The sequence below is a fragment of the Triticum aestivum genome, chromosome 4D (genome assembly GCF_018294505.1).
Source record: "Triticum aestivum cultivar Chinese Spring chromosome 4D, IWGSC CS RefSeq v2.1, whole genome shotgun sequence".
Classification (NCBI taxonomy): Eukaryota; Viridiplantae; Streptophyta; class Magnoliopsida; order Poales; family Poaceae; genus Triticum; species Triticum aestivum.
The window spans coordinates 5,930,740-5,942,093 of NC_057805.1; positions in this window are offsets into that span (position 1 = coordinate 5,930,740).

The window sequence follows — 11,354 nt, forward strand, 5'->3', positions numbered from 1 at the left end:
GGCGAACTGTTTTCGATTAGGGAACACAACAGAAACGGTTCAACTTAACAAGATGTGTGTGATATGCGGCAGACAGTTCACATAGATGAGCTGTTTGCGATGAGCCAAAAATCACAAACGATTCGTGAAAACAAGATGTGTGTACGCGGCAAACAACCCACTCAGATGAACTATTTGCGATTAGAAAATATAACACACACGGTTACTAGAGTTAATTCGTGTGCGATTATGTGTGTACTAAAAACTTTAAAAATGCATACTAGTTGCGTGTGCGAGTACTCGTGTGCGATGATTAGTAATTACACATACGTTTCCTTATGTCAACACGTGTCCGATAACACTTGACACCGCATATGGTTGTAGGGTTGTGTGCTCAAGTCTTCCCGCGCTCCAGTGAAGGCTTCCCGCGCTCCAGCGAAGGCTTCCTGCGCTCCACAGGGGTGAATTGTAAAATCCCCAATCCCCTAGCCAGCTGCTAGCTATAAATAACCACAGCAATGGCCGCCGGTGGTGACTCGCTACTGGTCCAGTTGCTAGCTCACTTCTAGGGAAAAGCTTATAGGCAGACGCTTACTAGTAGCGCGAGTTTATACCACTCGCTAATGCTACGTACTAGTAGCGCGGGTTTTTACCCCTCGCCACTACTAAGTTGATAGTAGTAGCGTGGGTTTTTACTCCTTGCTACTACTAAGCGGTCTCTACCATGCCCCCCGGGACATGCCATAGTAGTAGCGAGGGGTATAAATCCGCGCTATTACTAAGTTGATAGTAGTAGCGAGGGCTATAAACCCACGCTGCTACTAACTACATGGTTTTTGAAGAGCCCTGAAACCCCAATCTCCTCTCCCAAATCCTTCCTCTCCCCCGTCACTCCCCCTCTCTCCATAGGCTCTCACATGGACCTCCTATGCATGCCGCCTCCTCCTCCATGGAGCCAAAAGAGGCCGCCGCCTCACGCCACCGGCGTCCCGGAGCTCGCCGGTCTTCCCCGCATCTCCATGCCACCAGGACGGAGCACCTCACCACTGGCGACCAACCCCGTTGCTACCTCCATCTCCTTCCTCTCTCCCTCGTTTTTCTTTTTCTCTCTCTCCCTCTAGTTTGACTCACCCTCCCATGTCCTTGCCCACGCAGGTCGTCGCCATGGAGTAGGAGCTCTCTGCCTTGGCCGCGAAGAGGAGCCCCACACCGCCGCCTTGCTCGGCCATGGACCCGGGCCCTCTGCAGCAGCCGGTGCTGGATCTGGTCTGCCGCTGCCGTTCCGCAGCTCCGGCGACCCGTGCCGTCACTGGATCGAACCATTGCTGCCATTGACAGCACGCACGGGATTGAGATTTTTTTTTGTTTTTGAAATTAATAGTAGTAGTGCGGGTGGCACCCACGCTACAACTAACACTACAAAAAAAAATACACTTCCGTGATGATACATGTTTGTCACAGTAGGTCACGTTTTCTGTCATGCATGTACATCCATGACAAATTTATGACAGAATCAAGATAGTCATACCTGTGCTGTCGTAGAAGTGTTCCATGACATTACCAAAATTATCATCACGGAACTGTCCACTTCCATGACGATAAATCGCGCGCCATAGAAGTGCTTTCGTCAAGGGTGACCGACACATGGCATCCACCGTAACGGAACGCCGTTAAGCTATCGGGTCCGGTTTTGGATCCGATAACCCGTTAACAGCCCCGACCAATGGGGATTTTCCACGTGTAAAATCATCATTGGCTGGAGGAAACACGTGTCAGCTCACCGTTGGGACAGACGTCATCCACTCATTGGACCCAAAGCGCCTATGATACGTCAACACATGGCACGGCCCAACAGAGGCCCATTCCTGTGAAAAGGCCGGCCCGTTTGACTTGGTCAAAAGGTGGCGGGCCGGTCCACTTCAAGCGTGTTAACGGCCTGTTCGCATATAGCCCATTTACAGCCCGCTAACCCAGGGCCCGTTTATGCCCTATCCGAATTAGGCCCAGTAGCGTCATCTGGGCCGTCCAATATAATTCCAGCCCGTTTTAACTTCCAGCCCATGTATGGCCCATGACGTCTTTTGGCCCATATGAGGCCCTTAGTAACCCTCGGCCCATTAACGACCCGTGGTCAAACTAGCCCGTAATGCATAGTGTATCACATTATACCCATTAACGACCCATTATTCCGTTGGGCCGTTTACAGCCCATGTTATCTTTCGGCCTTCTTAGGGCCCATTTATTCTTGGGCTCATTTCCAGCATTCGTTTACTTTTGGCCCGTTACTGTCATTTTCTGCTTGTGGGCCAAATACAGCCCGTGGTTACAGTCGGCCCGTTTGTGGCCCATTAATACGTTGGGCCATTTTCATAGCGTCATCAAATACGGCCTATTAATGAGGGCCCATTATGGCCGGCCCATGAATGGACGATTTCAACTCTAGCCCATTTACGGCCATAATGTGGTCTGTTATTGGCCCATGTTTGGCCAACCGATCATTCGGCCCGTAGAAGGCCCATTGATGATACGGCCCGTAGAAGGGCCATTGTGTCTACGCCCCGTAGAAGGCCCATTGTTTCTACGGCCCTTAGAAGGCCCATTGTTTCTACGGCCCGTAGGAGGCCCATGTTAACTACAGTAAATATGTAGCCCATTGTTAATGTGGCCTAGTTTTAAAAAATAGTTTATTCCGGCCACTAGCAAACCGCGGAAAAAGAACTGCACTGACTACAAGAAAACAAATAAACAAGACAACGGAAATAAATAAGCAAGCAACTTACGCTAGGCTATCACGGCTATTACACATATTACATCCACTAGGCATCAAAGTTCGCCACAAGTGCAAATATAGGGAACAAAGTAGCATATAAACGCCGCAGCAACACAAGTCCAGAACTGAAACCACTTCAGGAGAGCTCAAGAAACAATATCCTGGGTACCCATAATGCTGGCAAGATGCTTAGCAAGCTTATTAACTTTCTCTTGTTTGGCGCTTAAATCCTCCAGCACTTGCTGTTGCACCAGAAAGTATGCATCTGAATTCTGCAGGGACTTCCTCAGTCCTTCGGCTTCCTGTCGCATAACATCTGATCGATGTCTTTCAACTTGAAGTTGAGACTCAAGAAGCCGAACTGATTCAGGCAGCGAGTACGAAGAGCTGGTGCCAGCAGTAGTAGCCAGTAACTCGAACACTACATCAAGACAGGACTTTGGGGTTGTCTCAGTGTCTTCAATATAGTTTTTATCAGCTTTCTTGGAGAACAATAGGGATGTCTCACTATCTTGAACCTGATCTGCATTACTTCCTTTACCATTGCATAACGGGGTACTCTTCTCCAATATTTTATCCGCGTTCTAAAGGAGAAACAAACAAACACATCACAGGTTTACCATGTAGTATATGAAACTCATCTTGGTAAACCAGTTCAGTAGTAAGGTGGACAGGATAACAGCATGAAACAAACATATATCTATGTAGTATGGTCACTGTATATATGGTCTATATCATTCTAGTTTATGTTGCCAAATCAAGATAGATACAGTTCGAATCATATCTATTTAAGACAAAGCAGCATAGACAGAATATAAGTGTGGGAAACTACACAACAATAACAACACTTGTAATGTGCATGGCATGAGAACATAACTGTTTATTCAATTGAAACTGAAATCAATATAGAGCAAGTTACAACAGCAAACACATTAAAGAAACAGGTTTAAAACATACCTGTTGCGCCATTGGAGTTTCAATTGCATCCTTCAAATTTGAAATTAGTTGGTATGAGTAAATACAGTGATGCAAGAGCAAAGTAGTATGAACCATAGCTACGGAACTTGACCTGAGAACAATTCTTCTTCTGCTTTAAGCGTTGACTTGGGGTTCGGAGTGGTGGTCCTCGTGCTTTGGGCACTGCAGTTGCCTTACTAACTGCTCGTGTTTGGATGCTCTGTGGTGGAGACGGTGATGTGTCAACGGGAACTGGGTTACTATCTGCTGGGGTTGGGGTTAGAAGGGGTGTAGCTGGTTCTTTGTCCAACTGGGTAGGGGTACAATCTGCATGAGTCTGGGTTATGTGTGGTGGGGCTGGTTCTTGGGCAAGTACAACTGTGGTTCTATCTCCATCGACAGGTAGCACGATCTTTTCTGAAGACCGTGTTTTTACTCCCACAGATACTGCCATCACCCCCTCCAATTGAAATGGCTGATAAACAAGAAAAGTAATTGAATGTACAGACATTGTAAGATAGACAGGTGCAATGGATAGTAGGGAAGAAAACAGGGCATGAAATAATTCACATTTATGTTGTCTAACCAAACAGAATAGCAGGACATAATTTCAAATATATGATGGCTAATTAAACAGGATAGCAGGGCACAATTTCACATGTATGATGGCTAACTAAACAGGATAGAATGACATACTTCAAAATATGATGACTATGTAAACAGGATGACATGATAGAACTATACGATGTGTCTATTAAAGTGGTTGGCATGCCATAAATCACAAACATGCCGTCGATGGAAACATGATGGCATGATATAATTCACGGATAGAATGACATAATTCAAAATATGATGACTATGTGAACAGGATGAGATGATATAACTATATTATGTCTTTAGAAAATGGGTTGGCATGCCATAATTCAGATACATGCTATCTATGTAAACATCATGGCATGATATAATTCAAATATATGATTTATATACTAAGGAAGTGAGTAGAGGGCAATCACATATATGATGTGTCAACTAAGGAGATGGCATTCAATATCGTGTATATGATGTAAAAAATAAGCATTGCAATACAACATATGCATGATATGAGTAATATAACCCTGCCAAGTTTGAGCATACACCTCAGGGGGATAATAGGAATGGTCATCTGCCTCTGAATCCTCCTCTGAAGAGCTTAACCATCAACATATCTGCTTCACCAGGTAGCATTGTCTGCTCTGAAGACCTTGTTCTCACTCCAGATTTCTCTATCACCAATTCAAATGGCTGATGCATAGGAAGAGCAGTTGAATATACAAACATTGTCGACAAAAGCAATGAGAAATACAAAAAAAGGACGGCATGATATAATTCACATATATGACGCTTGGCTAAATAGCATGGCATTGCATAATTCACATATATAATGCCTTGCAACAAGATAGCATTGCATAATTCACATATATAATGTCTTGCAAAAAGATGGCATTGCATAATTCACATATATGGTAATTAGACACTAAACAGGTGGCATTCACACAAATCATGTCTAAACTAAGCAAATGACATAGCAATGCAAGATACCATACGCACGATATGAGCAACATAACCCTACCAAGTTAGAGCATGCACCTCGGGGGGGGGGGGATGTTGGGAATCGTAGCATAATTTAAAATTTTCCTACGCTCACCAAGATGCATCTATGGAGTCTACTAGCAACGAGGGGAAAGGAGTGGATCTACATACCCTTGTAGATCGCGAGCGGAAGCGTTCCAATGAACGTGGATGACGGAGTCGTACTCGCCGTGATCCAAATCACCGATGACCGAGTGCCGAACGGACGGCACCTCCGCGTTCAACACACGTACGGTGCAGCGACGTCTCCTCCTTCTTGATCCAGCAAGGGGGAAGGAGAGGTTGATGGAGATCCAACAGCACGACGGCGTGGTGATGGATGTAGCGGGTCTCCGGCAGGGCTTCGCCGAGCTTCTGCGAGAGAGAGAGAGAGGTGTTGCAGGGGAGGAGGGAGGCGCCCAAGGCTTAGATGTTGCTGCCCTCCCTTCCCCCCACTATATATAGGGCCAAGGGAGAGGGGGGGGGGCGCAGCCTTGCCCCTTCCTTCAAGGAAGGGTGCGGCCAGGGGGGAGGCCTTCCCCCCCAAGGCACCTCGGAGGTGCCTTCCCCCTTTAGGACTCTCCCTTCTTTCTTATCTCTTGCGCATGGGCCTCTTGGGGCTGGTGCCCTTGGCCCATATAGGCCAAGGCGCACCCCTTACAGCCCATGTGGCCCCCCGGGGCTGGTGGACCCCCTTGGTGGACCCCCGGACCCCTTTCGGCACTCCCGGTACAATACCGATAAAGCGCGAAACTTTTCCGGCGACCAAAATAAGACTTCCCATATATAAATCTTTACCTCCGGACCATTCCGGAACCTCTCGTGACGTCCGGGATCTCATCCGGGACTCCGAACAACTTTCAGGTTTCCGCATACATATATCTCTACAACCCTAGCGTCACCGGACCTTAAGTGTGTAGACCCTACGGGTTCGGGAGACATGCAGACATGACCGAGACGCCTCTCCGGTCAATAACCAACAGCGGGATCTGGATACCCATGTTGGCTCCCACATGTTCCACGATGATATCATCGGATGAACCACAGTGTCGAGGATTCAATCAATCCGTATGCAATTCCCTTTGTCAATCGGTATGTTACTTGCTCGAGATTCGATCGTCGGTATCCCAATACCTTGTTCAATCTCGTTACCGGCAAGTCTCTTTACTCGTACCGCAATGCATGATCCCGTGACTAACGCCTTAGTCATATTGAGCTCATTATGATGATGCATTACCGAGTGGGCCCAGAGATACCTCTCCGTCACACGGAGTGACAAATCCCAGTCTCGATCCGTGCCAACCCAACAGACACTTTCGGAGATACCCGTAATGCACCTTTATAGTCACCCAGTTACGTTGTGACGTTTGGCACACCCAAAGCACTCCTACGGTATCCGGGAGTTGCACGATCTCATGGTCCAAGGAAAAGATACTTGACATTGGAAAAGCTCTAGCAAACGAAACTACACGATCTTTTATGCTATGCTTAGGATTGGGTCTTGTCCATCACATCATTCTCCTAATGATGTGATCCCGTTATCAATGACATCCAATGTCCATAGTCAGGAAACCATGACTATCTGTTGATCAACGAGCTAGTCAACTAGAGGCTTACTAGGGACAGGTTGTGGTCTATGTATTCACACATGTATCACGATTTCCGGACAATACAATTATAGCATGAATAATAGACAATTACCATGAACAAAGAAATATAATAATAACCATTTATTATTGCCTCTAGGGCATATTTCCAACAGGGGATAGGACTGGTCATCTATCTCTGAATCCTCCTCTGAGGAGCTATCCGTAACCAGCGAGATATGCGCTTCGTCAGATAGCATAGTTTGCTCTGAAGACCTTGTTTTCACTCCAGAATTTTCCATCACCGCGTCAAATGGCTGATGCACACGAAGAGTATTTGAATGTACTAACATTGTTGACAAATGTAATACGTAACAAAAAAAAGGATGGCCTGATATAATTCACATATAAGATGACTGGCTAAGCAGGATGGCATTGCAAAATTCACATATATGATGCCTGGCTAAACAGATGGCATTGCATCATTCACATAAACGATGAATAAACTAAACAGATGGCATTCACACAAAGCATGTCTAAACTAAGCAGTTGACATATTTGATGTATAAAGTAAGCAATGCAAGGCACCATATGCATGATATAACCAACATCAACATGCCAAGTTAGAGCGAAGACCTCATGGGGTAAATAGGAGTGGTCTTCTGCTTCTGAATCCCCCTCGGAACAGTTATCTTCCTCTTGATTACGATCCGAAATGGGTGGAGGGCGGCTGCCTTTGCGCCCACCATGGAGCGACGTCTGCATGAAATTTTATTGCCACGCAAGGCTCGTCTCTTTTGCTCTACATGTTCAGTTCCATTGTGTACAATAACTGACATGCATAGGAATAAAACATAATGAGATTATGTAAGGAGTGCATGCACAAATCCAGAGTGATGGTAGCAAACTGTGGATAGACCCAAAACCAATGATAGCAGGCAGATAATAGCTTTAGTTAAAAAATACAGATAATGGCTCCTTTAATGTTTGTTTGCACCCAACATGAAACTCATAGTAGACACCCGAGATTAACCAGATAGTAGACAGATAGTACTGATTGCCGCTCCAATATGTACCCACAACCATTTAAAAACTCAAGTTTCAGCATAAGTTTGGACCTGAGTCGGAGTCTAATAGGTGAAGACGACGATAAAGTAGCATGTCATCATATTGAGCGATGCATAACGTAAGAAGACACGGAAGAGTGCGACCTCTCTTGCGGACCCGTGTAGTCCTCAAGGTCATCTGCTCAGTTGATGATGGTAATACAGTTGTTGTGGCTGCCGGCGGCGGGGAAGAAGATCTGAGGCGGCGAAAGACAGTCTAGAGAGCGGATCCCTGCTGTGGTGAACCCTTCCGTCGTTGGAGCAGCTGAGCTGGGGTGGAACACAGCACCGCAGGAGCAGGACAAACCACACAAGGTTTTCTTTGACACATCTGTAACAGAAGTAATTGTGTAAGGGCTTGTTTGAATTTGAGGATTCTAACAATGCAGGGATAGGAAATAGACAGGAATAGGATAGGAATGCACGTGCAAAACAGAGAATTTAAAAACACATGATTTCTGCCAATCTGGGTGTTTGGTTCACAAGAATTGGAAGATCACAGGATGCAAAGAAGCATGGTGAGATTAAGTCAAACCACAAGAAGTGTACAACCTCTTTGGCGAAGCCATGTCGATCTCAACGTGATTGGGTTGGCCGGTGAGGATGCTCCGGCTGACTTGGCTGTTGGAGGAGGGGAAGAAGATCTTAGGCGTCTGGAGATCGAGCCCGAGGTACTGCTCCACTGTGATGGAGGGTTTCGTCGTTGGAGCAGCTCCGGTGAGTTGTACGACGCTGAGGTTGAAGCAGGACAAGAGAGACAACGTTAACCTGAGTGGAATTCTAATAGCATCTCCAATAGATGACGTAAAATACATAACCACAAAGTGCTAGATGTATACATTAGCCGCTCATCTCTGAACTTAACTGTCGAAACTGAATTTAACTGTCGAAACTGAACTTAACTGTCGAAACTGAATTTTGCTGTCGAAACTGAATTTTACTGTCGAAACTGAGCGCACTAGAGGTGAGTCTACATGTCAGTCGACTGACTTTTTCATCTCTGGTCAGTCGATTTTGCAGCCGTTGGATACGAAATCAAGGGCATGCAGTTCATCTTCAACCTCCACCCCCCTGAGCCGCCAGCCACCACCGGCCAAACAGCCGTCCCCGCCGTCCGCGGCCGGCGGTGCGCCGCCCCGCCCGCCCCGAAAACACTCCCCACCGCCGGTCCGCCGCCGCCCCGGCCATCCCTCTAGCCCCCCCCCCCGTGCCGAGATTTTTCTCCGGCGATCCCCACGCCACCGCCCCACCACCGCCGGCGACCATCGCCCCCACCCTGAACCCTAAGATAGATAGTGGGGTACTTCTCCAGCGAGCCCCCCTCCCCGCCGCGGCTGGTTCTTCCTTAACTCCGGCGAGCCCCCCCACCCCCTGAAAATTGACTGACCCAAAAGTCGATTTAGTCGACTGAAGTGTAGCTAAATCGGAGCAGCATCGCAAGCAAGAGCAAGAGCAGACCAGGCAGGGGACCAAGAGCAAGAGCAGAGCAGCAACGCGAGTGAGAGCTAAAGCAGCAGCAGCTCCTACTGATGTGGACGTCGCCGCCGAGGGAGCGACACCGTGGAGGAAGTGGCCGGCGACGCCGCGGTGGATGGAGTCGCGCCGTGTCGGCTCGGGACTGAGCGCCGGCAGCACCGTGAGATCGAATCAAGAAGAAAATGCAGCGATTAGTGTACAACCTATTTGGTGGCGCCGATTAGGCCGCAGCTTCATCCGAGGAAACGGTGATGCTGATGCTCTTCCGGTGGTGCAGGTGAAGACGGCGGTGTGGGAATGGAGGTGGCGCGAAAGATGAGGGGAACGTCGGGGCAGCTCCTTGGAGGTGGAGGACGGGGTGGCTGAACCGGCGGGACGACCAGATCGACGACGGATCCTCATCTGGTACGGTGGATGAGGGACATCGAGGTGTTGCTGTGGATGACGTCGTCGGGGAAGAGGCTCCGGCTGGGTGGCGGATGGAGGAGAGTGTGGGGCTTCGCGGGTTTTCCCGGCCTCGGTGTACGAATGGGTGGGCGGATGGGATGGGAGTGGGGAACCATGGCTTCGGGACGCACTTGTCCGAAATGTGGGGTAAGTTACGAAAGTACCCCCACTGATTTGAGGCGGTTCTTTCGGTTCAGGGGTATCACGGGCATTTCTCATGTCGGGATTTCACAGGAGGTGGGAGTTTTCGCGCGCGTTGTAATTTTGGAATAGCAAGGCGCGGGTTGAGATGGAGGGAGTTGTCGGAGCACAACGAGACAAAGATATATCTTAAATATTTCGGGCTAACAAGGCACGGGTTGAAATTTCCGGACAAGCCTAACGTGTACTGTACCAAATAAATTCGCACTACAAATGTCATTCAAAACTTTGAATTCATGTTATGTTCAATTAAAATATTTCGCTACGTGTATAATGCATGCAACCTAGTGTTGGGAATCGTAGCATAATTTAAAATTTTCCTACGCTCACCAAGATGCATCTATGGAGTCTACTAGCAACGAGGGGAAAGGAGTGGATCTACATACCCTTGTAGATCGCGAGCGGAAGCGTTCCAATGAACGTGGATGACGGAGTCGTACTCGCCGTGATCCAAATCACCGATGACCGAGTGCCGAACGGACGGCACCTCCGCGTTCAACACACGTACGGTGCAGCGACGTCTCCTCCTTCTTGATCCAGCAAGGGGGAAGGAGAGGTTGATGGAGATCCAACAGCACGACGGCGTGGTGATGGATGTAGCGGGTCTCCGGCAGGGCTTCGCCGAGCTTCTGCGAGAGAGAGAGAGGTGTTGCAGGGGAGGAGGGAGGCGCCCAAGGCTTAGATGTTGCTGCCCTCCCTTCCCCCCACTATATATAGGGCCAAGGGAGAGGGGGGGGCGCAGCCTTGCCCCTTCCTTCAAGGAAGGGTGCGGCCAGGGGGGAGTCCTTCCCCCCCAAGGCACCTCGGAGGTGCCTTCCCCCTTTAGGACTCTCCCTTGTTTCTTATCTCTTGAGCATGGGCCTCTTGGGGCTGGTGCCCTTGGCCCATATAGGCCAAGGCGCACCCCTTACAGCCCATGTGGCCCCCCGGGGCTGGTGGACCCCCTTGGTGGACCCCCGGACCCCTTTCGGCACTCCCGGTACAATACCGATAAAGCGCGAAACTTTTCCGGCGACCAAAATAAGACTTCCCATATATAAATCTTTACCTCCGGACCATTCCGGAACCTCTCGTGACGTCCGGGATCTCATCCGGGACTCCGAACAACTTTCGGGTTTCCGCATACATATATCTCTACAACCCTAGCGTCACCGGACCTTAAGTGTGTAGACCCTACGGGTTCGGGAGACATGCAGACATGACCGAGACGCCTCTCCGGTCAAT